Source organism: Anastrepha ludens, chromosome 6 (genome assembly GCF_028408465.1).
Source record: "Anastrepha ludens isolate Willacy chromosome 6, idAnaLude1.1, whole genome shotgun sequence".
NCBI classification, from domain to species: domain Eukaryota; kingdom Metazoa; phylum Arthropoda; class Insecta; order Diptera; family Tephritidae; genus Anastrepha; species Anastrepha ludens.
In genome coordinates this window covers 3914842-3933262 of record NC_071502.1, presented here as the reverse complement: position 1 = coordinate 3933262, position 18421 = coordinate 3914842, and the positions used below count along the sequence as shown (strand labels likewise).

General features: G+C 35.2%; 1 protein-coding gene across 4 annotated transcripts in view; it reads left to right on the top strand.

Annotated features, from left to right (window-relative positions):
• LOC128865909 (14-3-3 protein zeta) overlaps positions 1 to 18421 on the top strand; it is a 57531-nt gene that overhangs the window by 4318 nt on the left and 34792 nt on the right. The window contains exon 1 of one of the 4 annotated variants that reach the window (XM_054106311.1): positions 1920 to 2027. The exons of the other annotated variants lie outside the window; for them this stretch is intronic. The gene's annotated coding sequence lies outside the window, so the exon portion shown is untranslated. Of the gene's footprint in view, positions 1 to 1919; positions 2028 to 18421 lie in introns of those variants that run through there. 4 annotated transcript variants of the gene reach the window in all.

Below are 18421 nucleotides of genomic sequence, written 5' to 3'. Positions count from 1 at the left end.
TTAGACTTCAAAGTTTTACTTGAATCAAGACACCTTAATTTGAAAGAAGAAAAATGTTATAGGTAGCAATGAAAATGTGTACGCCATAACCTATAACTATTTATTAAAATGTATTTATCTTGTTTGTGCACCATATTGTATTTGGTAAGTACGGCAAATTGATAACAAGTAAACGTTGCTGTTTTTTTGGTTTATGATGCGATCTTCATTAATTTTTGTGTATGGCAACACCACATTTTACGTTTGTTTGGTCGGAAAATTTTGTTCGCTGTGAGAGGCGGCGAACTCTCTCTTCATGTTCGTTGTAAAAACGATTGCATGGTGTTTGCCAAGACCGCGTTCATACAGGGGAACCTTTGTTGAAGCAACTCGTAACTTGTGGAAGAGGGGGAGGTGAAGAAAGAAAAGGGGCACCGGGTTGCATGTGCTCAGCTAGCTCACTTTGTGTGTATGTAAATTTCCCCACCTAATTGAACCCTGTTAATTGATTTCCCCGCATAATTAGTTAAAAATATATATTATCGAAAAGAAATATATGAATTTTGCCGGAAAAATTATAGTTAAGAAAAAAATAATGCCACTACCGCACATACAGTCAGCGTCAAAATAAAGTGTACAGCACTTTTGCAACAGTTTTGACAATTTATTTTGTAATTTCAACTATTTTTTTTTTATGAATATAGTTCTTACTACAACAACTACCAAGTGAAGCAAAGTTTCGAGCTTTGTAAAAAAATTTTTAAAAATTCGACAAATTTTCATCAAAATTCCAAACTTTTTATTAAAAATATTAGAGCAATTTCGGGTATGCAGTTATGTATATAGACCATTGAATTTACTATAACTCTGCAAATACTGCCAATAAATAAACTATAAAACCGCATAACCGAATTTCTCCCAATATGTTTGGTCGTGGCTATGCCGCAATTTTATTTCGACCGCGTTCATACAGTGGAACTTTGTTGAAGCAGCTCGTAATTGAGAGGGCCACTGAGTTGCTTTGTGTTTCCATTTTTCTCAATGTTGTTGTTGGCTGTAGACTAAAATCTAAATCAATTGCAAGCAACGGAGTTTTCTTATGTGAACGAATCGGACAACATAACAAAAAAAAAAAAAGTCGTAAAGTTGAAGCAACAAAATTTTCATGTATGAAGTCAGTCCAAGGCGAATTGAATACAGAAGGTGGCGTCTTCCGAAAAGCGTTACTTTATTTCTTCGCGTTTTTAACAACAGCTGACGTCATCCGCCATAATAATACAAAACAAATCAACAAAACAAACAAAAGAGGAATTACTTGTTTATAAATATTCAGTGATTTGAAGACTTAAATTAAACAAACAAATAAAAATGAAGTGCTGCGTGTTAAATTGCGAAATCACAAAATGAATATAAAACCATCAACTGCAGTGTCTATAATTTCTTGTGTTTGGTGTTTATATTGCTTTTGCTTACTCTTCCTCTTCACACATAAGTGATTTCCCTTCTTTTTGTTTGTATATTCTCGAGCACGACGTCGCATCGAATTCGGAAGGTGTACTCTTGTACTCTATGATTCTTGGGAAGGACTGAGTGTCTCAAATGTTTAGTGTTCGTTTTGATGATGTCTTACAATTTGCAAATCATAAGAATCGGCTAAAATTTCAACACCTCGACTTGCGTGTGGTGTGGTTTACCCTGGACCGACCTACCAAATGTAGCAAGTTTCGTGAGTGTTTGGGCAAAAGGCCGTAAAATAATTTTAGATAAACAACTTTACTTTATACAATCGTTATTAACATTGTACTTATATAAACTTAAAAAAATAAACTAAAATTTAGATAATAACATCTGGCAATCCTGTCATGTGGTTTCTCTTATGGCCTGCACAAGCGCACTACACTATTCTCGCGAGAAGTCGAATAGTTTTCTTTTTAGCCATAGCCACAGCATATTGCTTTCCAACATCTGTATGTGGTTGTCGTCGCTTTCAGTCGTTCTTTCTCGTCGTCGTCGTTGTAGTCGTTGTCGTCATTTCAATTGAAGCAAAAGTAAGTGAAGTAAAATTTTTACATACATCAAATTGCAGAAAAAATATATAGAAAAAAGTGAAATATCAAGAGAATCAAGTGATAAAAGTTATATGTATAAATTGTTTTTCTAAATTTATTGATATTCGGGCAATATATGTATATCTATATGTATTTATGTATGCAACTGCAAGTGAAGACAGACCAAATATGAATTTTAACCCATAAAGGGATATTGCTTAACTAGTGGACTTCGAAGTGATGGACAAGGTGGAAATATATGTAGTTCACTGCAAGTAATAAGTTCGAAAATGCGGTATTAACTCTTCTTAAGTCTTCCCTTTTTGCCGCAATTTTTTAGTCCATATAATAAATGTGGTGTGGCTACACACACACACCTTTAACTCGATCGATAAAAATACTACGCAAAAAGAACTCACGGCGGCGAGTAGAGCAGCAACGCAGCAGCAACAGCGTGCAAAGTAAAAACAACAACGACAGCCTCGGCGGCAGAGACCATAGTAGATAGTAGGCAACCGAAATAATAAGTACGTGCGCGCGTGTATGTTTGTGGAATTCCTCGTTCGGTCGCTCGTTCGTTATCCACAATCCACCAAGTTGGGACCAACACACATTTGGCAATCAAGGCGGCGGCGGCTGGCGGTTGGCGGTTGACTATTGACGCTAACTGCGGTGGCCTGGCTTGCGCTTGTAGCCGCTATCTCAATATCTTTGTCAGCTTTGGCAGGCTAGCGAGTTAAACATGTTGGCAGGCAGTTTTTAGATTTTTTTTGTTTTTGTTTTAGACCAAATACGGATAAAAATGCCGCCAATAGTGTTTTATTCAGTCGTAAATGAAACATTGAAGTGAAAAATTAGTGTTGATATTTTTACGACACGCTAAACTAAATACCTCTGAAATACTTTTATGTTTTAAGATTTATCAATTGAACAATGTGAGTCAATATTGGTGCTGGAACAGGCTATGTCCTATGAAAGTCTCGAACACACTTGTCTCCCATTCATATAGTGTTTATATATGTAGAATATATGTTCTCTATGTTGGTGGAATATATGTTCTCGTTTTATACAGTTTCTTATTTCCCTCTAATCATTAATCATTATCTTTAATAATATTTTATTTTTTAATTTAAATTATTTTCATTATTCCTTGACGTGTTCATTTTTTCATAGCCTTTTTAATGTTATCCGTGGTGGCACGTACCATACCTCCATACCTCGTGTATGCATGTGCCCACCGCATTTTCACAATCGTCTTAACACTCACATCCATCTTCATATACATACATATTTGCGGCTATATGCGTATGCATGTGTTTAGACGACTCATCGTGCGGGTCGAGTAGATGTCGTTCTTTGCCTTGGCTACCAGTCGTAATTCGGGTATTTCTTCTTGTGAACGTTCTACAAATGGGTTGCGTTCTCCACCTCGTCGTTGGGCAAAAGTCGCGATGCGTTGTCGCCGACGTTCGTTTTGATAAAATTTTATTGTATCCACATTTATTTTATCGCCTGCATTCGCTTAAACCATACATCCGCCCATTCATTTACCTTTCGTATTCAAGTGGTCCGTTTGTTGCCCCTTATTTGTCCGGCATTGCTGGTGCTGGCTATGTTACTGCTTTGCCTATACTCGTTCGTTGGTGCTCTCGGCGATGAGCACGTTATTTTAGTTTCGACTCACTCTCGTTTTGAATTCTTAGTTGTTGCTATTGCTGTGCCTGTGACTGTAATACTTGGCGCTGAAGTAGGTTCCTATACGTAACATTCGTATTGTGCCATTTGCTCGCCTTGTAAAGTCGTCGTATGTGCTTTCTCACAGTTGCTTGTTGGCTCGTTCTCATATTTGAATTTGTTTGATGGCTGTGTTCTCATTAGTGAGCTTGACTTTAGTTTGGAACTTCTGCACGATTTTGTTGCTCTGAGGATTTAAAAGTAATCTTCTTGCCTTTCCTACTGTCGCTGAGTTTTTTCTGAATTGCACCTGCGCCAAGTATGTGAGCGACTTACCGCTTCTCAGTACATACATAGGTATCAGCCTGAGGCGAATTCGTAGGAGATGACTTTGCTAGAGCGCCAACAACACTTATATGTATCTGGTTTTTCGAATGTCAAAATTTCAATGCGAATATAAACAAATAAGTAAGGCAACAACAAAGAAGCAGAGCACTTTGACATTCCAACCAGCGAATCGCAAAAAAAAAAAACAAATCAGCTGCTATAGCGAACTCACCTGGTGTGGATTCGCCCTGCATCTACCTATACGCCCCTCAACTATACTATTGCTCGACAATTAGTTATTCCCATTTGCGTTTATTTTCGCTAGCATCACATTGCGGCGGTTTTGCGGCAGCTCATTGACTTTTCTCCGAACTCATTTATTGGCCACACGTACTAATTTTTTTTTTATAAAGATCTCATCTGATATAATGCGCATGATTTTCCGAACCAGGGTGTAGCAGCGAGTACATTTAATATAATTTTATTTAATTTTGCTCGTCGATTCTAATTTCAATTCCAATTACAAACAAAAACATGAGGAGGATCTTTCGTACATACACTTACATTTGCAAATTCCTATGGTACCGCTTGTTTGAAGAGCGTAATGTTGTGTTGCACTCTCTTACGCTTCATCGGTACTTTGAGGAAGTATATTTCAACTCCCTTGTGGGAATGTAGATACAAGAAACTCGTCGATTCCTGGGATTTCTTTTAAAAATTCAATATCTCATTGGTTATCCATTGCATCGATTTTGGATTTATTGAATAGAATATTTCGCACTGTTGTAATACTATACATATGTAAATATATGAGGGTTACTATTTATATTGTAAATCTGTGCTAGCCCAAGTGTTCTTAGGTAGTTGCTAGTTGGCCTGGATAATCTACATCAATTAACTCATTCATAATATCGGGATGAAGCTACATTGTTTGCCACTTTAAAACATGTGATGTGTTGGGATAGGATGTCATTCGCAGCGCTTGATGCTGAGCTAACGCTTTTAACGCATGATCGTTGCTGGTGTTGTTGTAACTGATTAAGACATTACCCAAACATTTTTTGGAATGTTGCTGAATTGGCAGTCCTTGGTTGGATTTAAATCTGGGTACTCCCGGTGATGTAGAACCGATTGTCAGGGGAATCATTGTCATGTGACATGATATTAATTATTTCTTGTTGTGTTGTTGTAGCATCAAAAACATTGAAGTGACAGTGCTTCTTGGCCTGATATATAGTTAAGCCGGGTCGTTCAGGTAACATAGAACCCACTGTGGGGGGAACGGATGTTCGTTTTGTTGTGTGTTCGTATCCACCGGTTGAAAAATGTAAATATTTCATTGAGATTATTCAAAAGACGTCTATAATGTTGCAATTGGTGATAACCTTTTATTCGTTTTTTTATGAATAGGTGCAGAATACAAATATGTATGTATAATGTATTCGGTCACGTTTTTGGATTTCTACATTTATGACAGCGTTTTCCCTGTATCATCCGAAAGGATTAAAACAAGAAAATTATAGATGAATGGGTATGGTGCTTGTTCTTGCGCACTTGTTCGATGCTTATTGCTCCAAAATTTTCAGTCATGTGCTCGAGTATATCGAGTACTAGCTTTAACCCGCGACCCCGCTCGCGTAGGAGTAGTTTTGAGGGATTTAGGATATGTATATAAAAGAATTACAAACAATAATTTCATAGAAAATAATTTTTTATTAATAACCATAATATTACAATACCCGGCATCCGTTGCTATGCCTCGTTGAATAAAATCAAAGCAACCAATCACAAAATATATAGAAAAAATATTTTTATTTATTAATTTTCTATCTCAGACCGTTTTTGAACTTTGCATTTGGGTCATAGTTGAACAGCTTATGCGGATTATGAAGTCTAGAGTGTGCTATAAATAGTGGGGAATAGGAAAAACTAAGATTTTTTAGATTAAATTTAAGCAAATATTCGATTCTTAGTAACGAATGAGAGTGGTGGCGCGGCCTGGGGGTTGTGGGAAGGGAGTTCCTTCATAAAAACTTGCCTATAACCTTCATTGAGTGAAAATATGAATGTATAAAAATGTTTACGTCATTTTGTGTTGTCGTATCGTAGTGATGCGCGGACAACGTACAGACATTCACCTTTATAGTATAGATATTTCGATTAATTGGACCAATGGTTTTAAGATTTTGCCTTTTTTCAGCGCTTTTTTAAGTTAAACAAATTTATTATATTACAAACAGTGCTAACGTTGTTGGAAAACTTAAGAATGGTAACAAATAAAATAGCCAATTTTTTTTAGCTGCTCAAATTTTAATTTTCGCATACGGGGCACCTCCATTGCACATTCACTTTTCATTTTCCATTAATTCTTTTGGCCGTACTATTCAATTTTGGAACACACCACTTCCAAAACTATTCTGCTGTTAAGGGCCCACATTTTATAACGCCGATAGCTGAGGTCTATAAGTATACCTACATTACATATCCATCTAGTTAGTTTAGTCCAATAAAATAATTTGACTTCTTTTTTTAATACTGAGTTCAATTATAGTAAATTGACATTTTTTCTCACCGGAAAATAAGGATTTTTTAATAAGGCTTCAAAGTTTCTGCTGGGGTTGAAAACTGAAACATCTATACAAATTTCTGACATGGAGACATTGGTACCAAATTGAAAAATATGGACGAAATTAAAAAAAAAAATCCTTCTCCGTTACCCTGTTTGAAACATGTGAAGTTCTTATCCTTCAATATTATTATAACGCCATTACGTATCTTATATGTTGATTTTCTTTGCGCTCGCTACAAAACTACACTTCTTCCAATTAATTAAAAGTTTCCAATGCCATGCATTTGATATTAACCGGCGTTTTAATTTTTCAACAAAGTTCCGCAATTCTCGATTATTGAAGTGAGTACTGTGGCTTTTAGTCTCTTGTTCAAAAAGCAGCGGGAAAACAGCTAAATAAAATAACGTGACAAAGTAATGAGAAAATTACTGGTGTTTCTCTTTCAACTCACTATGGCTCTCTTTGCTGTATGTCGTCTTATTTCCTATAGTTTATAAGTATTGTATTTTTTGAATTGCCATTTGTTTTAATATAGGTATGTACATATGTATGCGTGCGTGTATACATATATACATATATATTTAGTTTATATTCCTCTACATTAATCATTTAGCTGTGTACTGGTTAGAAATAGTTTATTTTTAGCATTACCGTCAACAATTTTTTAGTGTTCTTTTTCGCCATTGAGACATTTTTGTTTCTTGTTTTCCAATTTTCTTACTTGCATTGCCTACCGTTTCGTTAACGAGTTAAAAATTTCACTTTGTTTGCCGCTTGTTATGAATGATTTACGTTTTTGCGTAGTTGCAACGGCATTACATTTTTGTGCTTCGAAATTTTAACCTACAATACTATTAGTGTTAAAATTATTCTAAGAAAACGCTTTCTTCTTACGTGTGCACTTTCTTTGCCACTATTTTTGCTATATAAATATGTATCTATTGTTTAGGCGAGTGAAGCAAATACGCTCATGCACTGTATAATTCACCTTAAGGTTAGGTGATGATTCACTCAATCATAATTCGATCAGTATTTTGCTACTAAGATTTGGGAAGGTAATTTTTAGTTTTCGCTCCGTTTAACATTTATAGAAAACGCAATGTTTATTTGAAAATGTTCTATTTTTATTGTAACTAAGACTAGATGTTTCACGTTCAAAGCGGGTATCAATCAAACCTGGTATCCACCCTCGCACAAACCCTCACGGCTGGAATTCAACAACTCGCTAAAAATAACACTTAATTTGTTAATATTTTATAATGCAAAAATGAAAATCTACAGATGCATATATTACGTCAGTATGCACATATCGTAAAAAAGCATTGCCAACACGTGCGATCTTGACTTTGTAAAATTTACATCTAACCAGATACGTTCCACAACAATGACTTGTTTTTAGCATTGTTTGTTGCTTGGCAAAGTCATACAAATGGGGAGACTAAATTTATAAATGATTAGTAAATTATAGCAGTTGGAATGGTGACTACTAATTTTTATTGCCCATACAAACATATTCACATATTGACATATCTATTCACAGTAATTCCTTCACAATAAGATACAAATTAGCACACAAAATGACGATTTCCTCTACGTGTACACTCGCCTTTATTTGCTTAGTTTTACGTTCTGAACTTAGCCACATGAATAATGTTTGCATATGAGTTGATTTGAGTTTTTGCTTTCGTATTTTATTTATTTTTCTTTTTTAATGAAGTGTGACGTAGGTTTTTACACAATTATTCCATGCCTTCCCAGCAAATTTTACTGCTCATAATATCGTGCAAAATGTTGCTGGATAGAGTTTATTAGATTACTTTGTAGGTGCGTTATCTCTATTTATAGAGTAAAAACTGTGTGTGAAATGTTGGTAAAATTCAAATATACAATCACATGAGCTGCATATGAGTGTGTGCGCCGATGACAGTTATAATTTCCACATAATATTCTCCTTAATGCAGTTATCATTAATAGTATAATATATTTACAGTTATTATTCTGTCTATAGAACCATTACAGCACCGCTGGTGTTGTCGATGTGCGTTATTTACCTTCTTTCCTCGTTTAGTAATTGATATTCATTTCTTGAAAGGCACAGGCAGTGCTTTCCATAATGTATGCTTTTCCATTGGCAAATTGATTGAATAGACAGGCATGACTGGAGGGTTGTTATACCATTCCTTGTGTGCAATATGTGTATATATCCACCTTGGTGTATAAATAGCCCTCATCGTTCGATTGCTCCATGGTTTTCCTTATAGAAAGGAAATATTTGAGTTGTGGTAGAGGTGTTCAATTAATTCATTCCCATTTGTTTGCTATACTGAAATGTTTTAGTGGAGGAATTTTTCAAAAAAAACAAGTGGCTGAGAGTTTGTTTACCGATTTTTGAGTGCTATAGCTTGCAATCAGGTGCTTGGAAGTGTAAGCTTAATTTTTTTTGTGAATTCTTTGTAGTAATTTAGGAATGGGAAATTGGCTGGTGATTTTACGAAGGTTTTCTCAATTCAATGGTTTTCTCATTCAAGTTAATTATTTGTTATTATAAAAGGTGTTTCTAACCTTGCCATTTCGATTTTCGTTCCAAAAGTGGTCAAGCATCCCGTGTGAGGCATGGCTTTCGTTACCTAATTGAACTGGTTGAATTTTTTAATTTTATTTTTATTTTAATTTTATAATAGTAAATTGAACGATAGTAGTTCATACTTATCTATATAATACATACAAAAACGTTGAATAGGTATATATATTTTATATATAAAATATATATATATATATATGTATGTATATATACAAATAAATTAACCCTCCGCTGGGCACCCGGGTCTGGCCAGACTGACTTTTTCGACTTTGCACGTGAACTTAACATATTTCTGTTATAGCTAACGCCTTAAGCTTCCAGGTGGCTTCCTAAAATTTAATTTTCTATCGATTTATGGATATAACCTTTTAAAAAGGATCCTCCAACAGGACGGAACCAGATCGGGTGTCCAACCGAAGGTTTTAAAAAAGGTATCCAACGCAGAGTTAAATATGTGGTAGCAAACTATATCTGAAAGAATTTCCTAAAATATAGGTGAATACGTATTTATCGAACTAGGCGGAGTGGTTATTGAGATCTGACCGGCTTACACGAGTCGATAAAGACTTGAAATTGATTTACTTCATACTTCAGTCGATTCATGAGACAACGTACTTATATAGCTAATACCCAATTTCATAGCGCTTAAATAAGTTTTTGTTGTTGTTGTAACACCATAAAGATTCCCCATATAAGAGCTAGTGGTTTGATGCAAGCGATAGCAAAGGCCACCAGGTTATGCTATTTATCAGACCAGCGCTAGCAATTGTTATGTCAGGCGCGCTGCTGCAATTGCCTATTATCCTGGTGGGGCGTCGTCGTTCACAGAGCTGAATGTCGAATCGTCTATGCGGTTCACTAGACAGAGCTAGTTTCCTGGGTCGGGAAAAACCCGACTCATTCCGGCAACGTAGAACCGGTTTCCATGGGAATGAGTTGCTATGGTGCAATCACCAGTGCCTTAACGTGCCTTACCGGAACGACCCGGATTTATATCCGGCCAAGGACTTTCGCTTCAGGAGCATTTCCCATATATATAATATACAACAACAACAACACCAGTGCCTTAATTAAACCACAAAGCATTAAACAAATTTTACCGCAAAATGTGATAATCTTCTCAGTTCACAATTTAAAGTTCGGAGATATTTGTAAATGAGTATCAGATATAATATTAATAAATAAACCCGCTTAAGTAGAAAAAGCTAATAAAAAATTTCGCCGATTTTTCAAATATTTTACAAGTTTTTATTTGCAGTAATTTATTACATTTACATTATTATGACATTGTATGCCATTCAATATTTCATTATGACATTCATTTATCAATGCCTCAGTCATTGCTGCTTATGGAAACTACGTTTACTCCAAGGTGGATTTAATAAGGTGACAGCATTCATCCAGCTGAATTTTTCGCCGTAGGTATGGCTTACGTCAAAATGATATGCTTTGTTTGTATGTATTGGTATGTTTACATTCGTATGTTTACATTTGCTTGCTGATTTTGACATGATGCTTGCACCAAACGCAACAACAAATACATGTAGGGTTTTACTTATATGTGTTTGCTGTCACCTGTAATAAATTCGCCTTGGTTTACTCCAACATAACCCGTATTTACTTATTCTCGTATGTGTGCATATGTATGTATGTGCATATGTATAAGAATTGCCGTATTCAAATCATTTCACCCTTTTAGTGGCTCGGGTGAAGCGATTTATGACTTTCTGATTTGCTGTAGACCTCTTGCAGGAGTCAGAAGTGGGAGTAATTCTATCCACTTTCTTACAAGAAGGAAAATGTGTGGTATTTTTTATTTAAGTCACATTTTCATAAATATTTGAATTATAATCACCAACAAGTAACTTTAATTTAAAGTAACTTCAATTTATGTTTAATATTTACACCCTATTTTTACAGCGTAAAGCGGTATTCGCTTGTTTAGTGCATCTTTGAATGTACATTTAAGTCTTTTTGGAACTTCAATAAAAAATATCACAAATTTTTGTGGATCTTACGAAGTAAGTTATGAACCACTGTGTATCCATTAATATTGTACACTTTATACAAAATATGCCATTAGGTTGTTAATAAGAAAATTGTCTCCATGCACCATACTTTGAACTCCTGCTCGCATTCCATGTTGTGCATTCATATCAAATTCCACTTTTAAATAGTAAAGGTTGAGTGACTTGAAATGGTACCGTTAGGAAGTCGTTTGTAAGAAAACTGATTAACGTTTGGCTGCGTGTGGTGCCATACGCCCGTAAATGGTGTCTTTCCTTTATTTTCGATTTTCTGTAGAAAGTTGGGCGCCTATTCGTCCTGGCTGAGAATAGCTGTCGTATAGCTTAAACGGTTGGTTGCTAAGCTGTTGTGGTTTATACATATATTTGAATCTTTTGTTGTTGGCTTCACATTTTCTATAAACTCTTTTGATGTGCAAAAAAATCATTGAGAAGCTGAGTTGCGCAAGGACACCTCATTGATTTTATATACATATGCACATACACACTCAGACTCCCTGTGAGTACTACAACACAACACATCGTCAGCTTGATAAGTGTGGTGAGAGTAACGGCAGTGTGCCACATCGCCAGCAGAATGATGATTCAGCGTGAGAAGCATTCAAGCAGCTAGTATTTCATTTCGTTCCATTTCATTTCATTCGTACCCCACCTTTGGGGTATGCGCCCCTGTGGAAAGTGGAAACCGTTTTAATGCGGCATATAGTTACGGTTAGCCATCTATACGCTCATACATAAGTAGGTACATAATATACACATACTCACTGACACGTGTATGGTAAATGTATTTTTTTTTTAATCTGAGTTAAGGGATATACTACTCAAATATTTTCTTCATATCAATAGATTCCGGAAAATGGAAATATTAAAATATAATTTTAATCCATTCTCAAGAATAATTATTTATTTGTCAGATAATTAATTATTTGCCTAAAATTGAAAGATATGAAGAAGAAATACACATTTTAATTTCCATTCATATTCCCGTTCATATTTGAGAGTGTATAATTTGAAATAATAAAACGTAACTAGTGCAAATTTAATTCTTAAGTATGAAATGAGTAATTTTACATAAAAATAATAAGCCAAGCTAGACAAACTCGGTTGAATTAAAAACAGTTCTTGTGAAGTGTATTGGTGTTGGTCGTTCCCACAATAGTCGTTTCTACCTTACCGGGACGACTCGGATTTATATATGGCCAAAGACCATCACCCCAGCGGCATTCCCCAAAAATTTAAGGGGACAGTTTATGCTGTTACGAGAACAACAAATGGTATTGATGTGAGCCTCAGAAGAATGTCTGTGATTTGAACCCATAATAAGCAAGGCACATATTGATCTACGTAGTTCTCGATGTATGCATATAAGCTATGGACCGAGCTTTTAATACGTCGCTGGTTACATCAGTGCCAAAAAGTCTGCGTGTTGTGTTTTTAGAGGCACGTTAAAGTACTTTAAAGAATGTACTGAAAAAATCATGATACAAATTTTAATTGAAATTAAATAATGGCTAGTGCTATTTCAAATTATATTTCTCAATATCCCCTAAAAATATATATTTATTATATGTACAATAATATATTTGTAGTTGCAAATAGACCCAACCTGTTTGAATGGCTGTTGATGCAAACATTCATACGAGTATACATCTTTTTTCTGGGTGTGTTGTCTGTATTTCATGTACATACCATATATGTACGTATGTATTTGTTTCTTGCTCCATCTACGGCCTAGTATTTTGTTGCAGATCTCCTTGCTCGTGTTGACAATCACCCTTAAATACACGAATTAGGTATTTTCAACTTCACTTGTTTATGTACGAAAATATGTATTTCAGAACTTAGTACACGGTTGAGTGGACTACATCGGATGATTGGGGAATATGGGGGAAAAATGGGAGTTTAAGTAGACTGCTTCGACACACGTCAGTTTCCTTTCGCTCAATTCACTTTCCAATTCACTAAATAGATTTTTCTACCCTGTGGAAATTTGTTATTGCTTGTTAAAAATATTCACGTATACTTGACGCTTTCGGTAATTTCTGCTCATGCTCACCTGGAAGGTTACGGTATTATTATTTTTGTCTATGGTTTCAGAAATTTTTGGCTTGATTTAAGTATGTTTTTCTTCGTGCAAATATATTTGTGTCCTCTTAAATTGCACATACTTATTCTGTATACATACGTTCTTTGCTGATGTGCAACATTAGCAACAAGGTAAAACTAAAACTGATGTTATATTCACTCTTACTCTCACTATCGTTTTTGTTTTAGTTTTTGTGCCTTACATCTTATGTGCCTGCCTGCTTACACATTATAGAGCGACTGTTGATTCCATTAAAATTATGTGGCATGTGACACCTACATATAAAAGTGTTACAACTCTCTAAATAGCCCAAGGTTGGAGTGCTCCTCCAGATTCTCTTATTCGTCGGGAATATTTTTTGCCCAAAATGAAAAGTTAAGTAGATTCTTAGCTGTTAAAATCTTAAATCGGAGTCACTATCATCAAACGACTGCTTGCTTGCGTATGTGCAATTATACACAAACAATTTGAATTATAATCACTCCATGCATATGTATATGTATGAATAAGTAGGTGTGGTATGTATGCCTCTTTTCTGAAAATGTCTTTTTTTGCACAAAATTGTTTTCGCTTTGTTCTTTTGTCGTGTGAATTTTCCTGTTGCTATTTAACAAGTGCGCATATGTTAACTGCTGTACTTTACACATACATATGTGCACATATAAATGCATATACCTACATACATCAATGCGCATATTAACTGGTGGATTAACATGCGTATTTCCCCACCTTCTTGATATACTTTATGCCAGTAGTATTACTGGTGAAATTACCACTCGTAGTTTGTCAGTAAGGGCTGTAGCCCCGTTTATGTCTTCCGACGGAGACCTTGTCCTTTAAATCAATGTTGCTGCTGTTGTAGTTGTGTCATACATTTCAACCCATTGAGTTTGTTGAGCGTCAAGCTGACTGCACTTGTCACTCATTAAACATACTAAATAATATGCATGTAGTTGCTGCTGTTGCTGCCATATCAATTGTTTGTTGCGGGTGTATGCGTATGACAATGAAATGTGTTATGTGCCCTTCTCCTTACCGAATGCACGTTTCGAGCAGCAATTAAAATGTTGTAATTAAATTGTTGCTGGAGATTTCTTTGTGTTTACAAAATGTTGAACAAGCCTATGGTGATTGAGCTTACTCGATCCCATTTTAGAATATATCTTCAGACACATATGTACATACCTATATCACAGCGAGTTAAATGTTTAGGCAAATTGGGACACCAGGAGAAAATAAAATATAAAACGGTTGAGAAATGGCAATACTCAGAAAAGGATTGCTATAGCTTGCGGATTATCCGGTCCGGATTTCAGTGCTCACCTGTAGTTACAAGATCGAACGTATGAATTTCATTAGTAAATGAATCACTCAGGCACATTACTCATACGGAATGGAACGTGTCATTGATCTGGTGTTGCATTTATAAACACTATTTATTGCGCAAACATATGTACATATGTATCTATATATGCACATATACTCGTAGATGTTTCACCTTAAATTATTAAATTTTACCTTGAAATTCCATTTTATCTCAACTACTCATTAGTTAGTTAAACATGGCAAAGAATTAACAAACAAAAAGTAGCTAGTTAGTGAACTGTTATTTTTTTCTATCTCAACTAGAGCTAAAAAACCAGGCAATTCTCTAAGTTGACCACAGCAAATAATATTAGTGCCCAACAAAAATCAAAGAAAAAGTCACACATTTTTTGAAAATATTTACATAATGTGTGTGTTTAATTTTTATGCGAATTCGCCAAACAAAATTGCGCCCATCAGAGAGTGCGTGTCGTCACATCGGTGCAGTTGCATGAGAAGATGTGAAAATATGTACAAGAGTATAAGACGGAGAAGAAATTACACAAACAACACTTGAATAAATTGTACAAGTGCGACGTCACACACACAGTGACTTTGTCAAATTCGCTGAGAGCGGAGTAGCAGTACCACGATCGGCGCCACCGTATTATTCTCTCCATTGTGAGTCGATAACATATCAAATAGCAACAAGATGGTCTCGTATACACTAAGCCAAATAGATGCATATGGGATACTGAACAAATAATTGTTTTGATCATAAAATAACCAGTAGGTAGATCGTTCTATCTTAAATTAACATAACGGAAGAAAACAACGTAAGAATAAAACATGTTAAAGGATTTACTTCAGCCTTTTATTGTGGAAAATTCAACTTTTTCAAGAGCGCAAAAGGCTATTGAGCTATTTCGTTTAGTGTACATTTTAGCACAACTCAATAATTATAAGATCTAAAAATTTGATTTAAGTAGCCCCATCGAATGGGGATTGTATAACTTTTTTTTCCTTAACTGGTGACACATGACTCATTGCGTACAAGGGTCAATGCTTGGTGGGTTATGGTTTCGATATCGAATTTATGTCAGCCCGATGTAAACAAATTGGTCAATTGTTTCATATATGTAAGTTGATGTATGTGTGTATATATGAAGGACATTCGGTGGACGACGATGCTGACCTGCTACGATGTGCTTGCCTTAGTTTGCTGGCTTGCTGTTATTTATGTAACATTGCAAAACGCATCACACTTTAACGGCTAAATGTAGGCTATGTTTTTTTATACATAGCTAAACTTCGCTTCAACTAGTAAGCTTTCAGGCGTTTGTGTGGGCGTTGATGCGGGAGTTCCGTCTGTTAATGGCAGTACTAACGTGATAACATTGCTTGTGTGCCCTCCGTGGTTTCTATATTAAGATACGACTTTAGCTTACAACCTTCTTGTAGCGATTGTTTCTGCTTATTCAGCTAACTCTTTGATACTATTTTTGGGTCTTTTGCACTTTGGTAATGCCGTATAATGAAAAAAGAGCGGCGATATGAGAGAGAACATTATTTTCTTATTGAGCATTCCATCCTTTTTTTCGTAAATTTTTTTTGTAGGTTTGTGGAAAATATTGAAAAATTATTGCAAGTATTGAGAAAATAAACCAAGTAATTTTTTATATGTTCTACAAAACATTTAGTTGTTTTTAGCTCTAATTTTCTTTTATACATACATATCTATCTTTTCGTGGCCGCCGACGTAACCAAGTGGATTGGTGCGTGACTACTATTTGGTAGTGCCTTGGCTTGAAGCTCTGGGTATGAAACATCCGCAAGTTATTTTTAATAGCGGTCTAATAATTTGCCCTTCGAGTGTATTTCTGCCATGAAGAAACTATCCATAAAAACCCATCTGCCGTTCGTAGGCGGCTTGTAAAGTGAGACGTCCGCGCAGGTGGAATATGAACAGATGTAATTTGCAGAATAGTTTTCGTACCATTTTATTTTTTCTTATTGATGTGAAGTAGTGAACACTTAATGAAAAATTGTAAGTTAAAAACTTTATAAAGCAGCCATTTTTAACTGTCAGGTTTGTGGTTAAAATTATATTGATGATTTTTTATTAATTGACATAGCCTTTAACTAAAAACAGAAAAGTCGGACTCTTGAACTAATTTGTGAAAAAAGTGGGCGCACAAGTAGATAAAAAAATAATATCTCCAAAACGGTTAAGTTTTGCAAATTAGCCATATAATAAAATTAATCAGAAATTACCTAAATAATGCCCTTAACCCTTTCGACGGAATAATCCGCGAACAAAAACTCTCTTGTCACCAAGAACGGAATAATCCGCAATAATTTATTAATTGAAATAATTTGTTAAATTTTAAGGAAAATACGAACACACGGTATTTTTGGTACATCGCGCATTTCGAGCGATAACCTTGTGTATTTTGTTATTATTATTATTAATATACTTAATTACTTAGTAGGTAAATACGATTCATGCACTATTTACGAGTCTGTTTTAAGGCACAAAAAATACACTAAAATTATCGGCATGTGAAGGAACCCCGCACGACGCTAACCACCGTTACACAAGCCCCATCATACCCACTGATCTAACACCCCTCTGCCTCTGGACTCAACCTGTTGAAACAGCTATTGTAGTTTCCTGGGCATACCGCTAGAGTTAGACGAAGACGACCGGTGATTACGCTACACTGACAGGGCAAAGTTAGTGCTACAACAACAACAAAAGCTGTCAAGATTAAAAAAAAAATCAATATTCGTTAACATTTTAATTTTTAGCATTTATTTATTAACAGTTTGTCGACATTTCTGAGAATAATATACATGTTTGAGTTAAAAAAAATATCCAAAATATTTATGTTCGGTTATTTTTAATTTCCGCAATAACTTTCCAAAACTTGGGCATGAATGGTTATGAGCGAACACGCTGTCAAATGTAACCAATCAGCCATTACAGCTCTTAACTAACCTCTCTGAATAGATTTTTCGATTAGCTATTGGCGCTATAAACGCCCACGGCCCCCACTGTTTCACTTCAACGATTTTTCAATTGTGTTTGCTTGCATTGAGCGAATGTTAGTTTTCCACATTTTCCGATTTCATTCTATCGTTTCAAGTTTTCGTTTTCTATTTCTTAATCATCGCAGTTAGTTTTTCAATTAAATTTTGTTTCTTTTTTTTTATTGCTCCTGGCCTGGCGTTAATATGTGCATACGTATTAATGTTTGTATGTTCATATTTATGACTTAATAAGCCTTCATGTGTGTGTGTGTTTACTCAAATAGTTTACTATTGTTTGTGCAAACACTGTTATGAGTTGTTTTCTCATTTTGTGAAATGTCAATCAGTTTCATTCTCTCAACTTATAGTATATGGGGTTTCTGATTTATTTCCGACTATATGTACGAGTAAGTGTATAGTAGAGTGTCGAGTGTGTCGCATTGACCTCGGTAGACGTGTGCCGTAAAGAAGCTAAATACATATGCACATGAATATGTCTGTACAGTGCTTAAGTGGCTTTAAAGCGACCGCTTTCGTGCAAATGACAATTGAAATTTAAATTAATTCATTTAATTTGCCCACAAACATCTATCTATTTGCGCTTATGCACGTACATACATAAATGTATATTTTGCCTTTTTGTAGTCAGCCAGGTATATAAATTTCCCTTAACCTATAAATACGATTGCGTAGGAGGAATTGCCGTTCGACATCGTTTTGTCAGCATTCCGCATACTTAAATATCCATATCTATACGAAAGTGTTTGTACACACGAATATTTGTTGGAAAA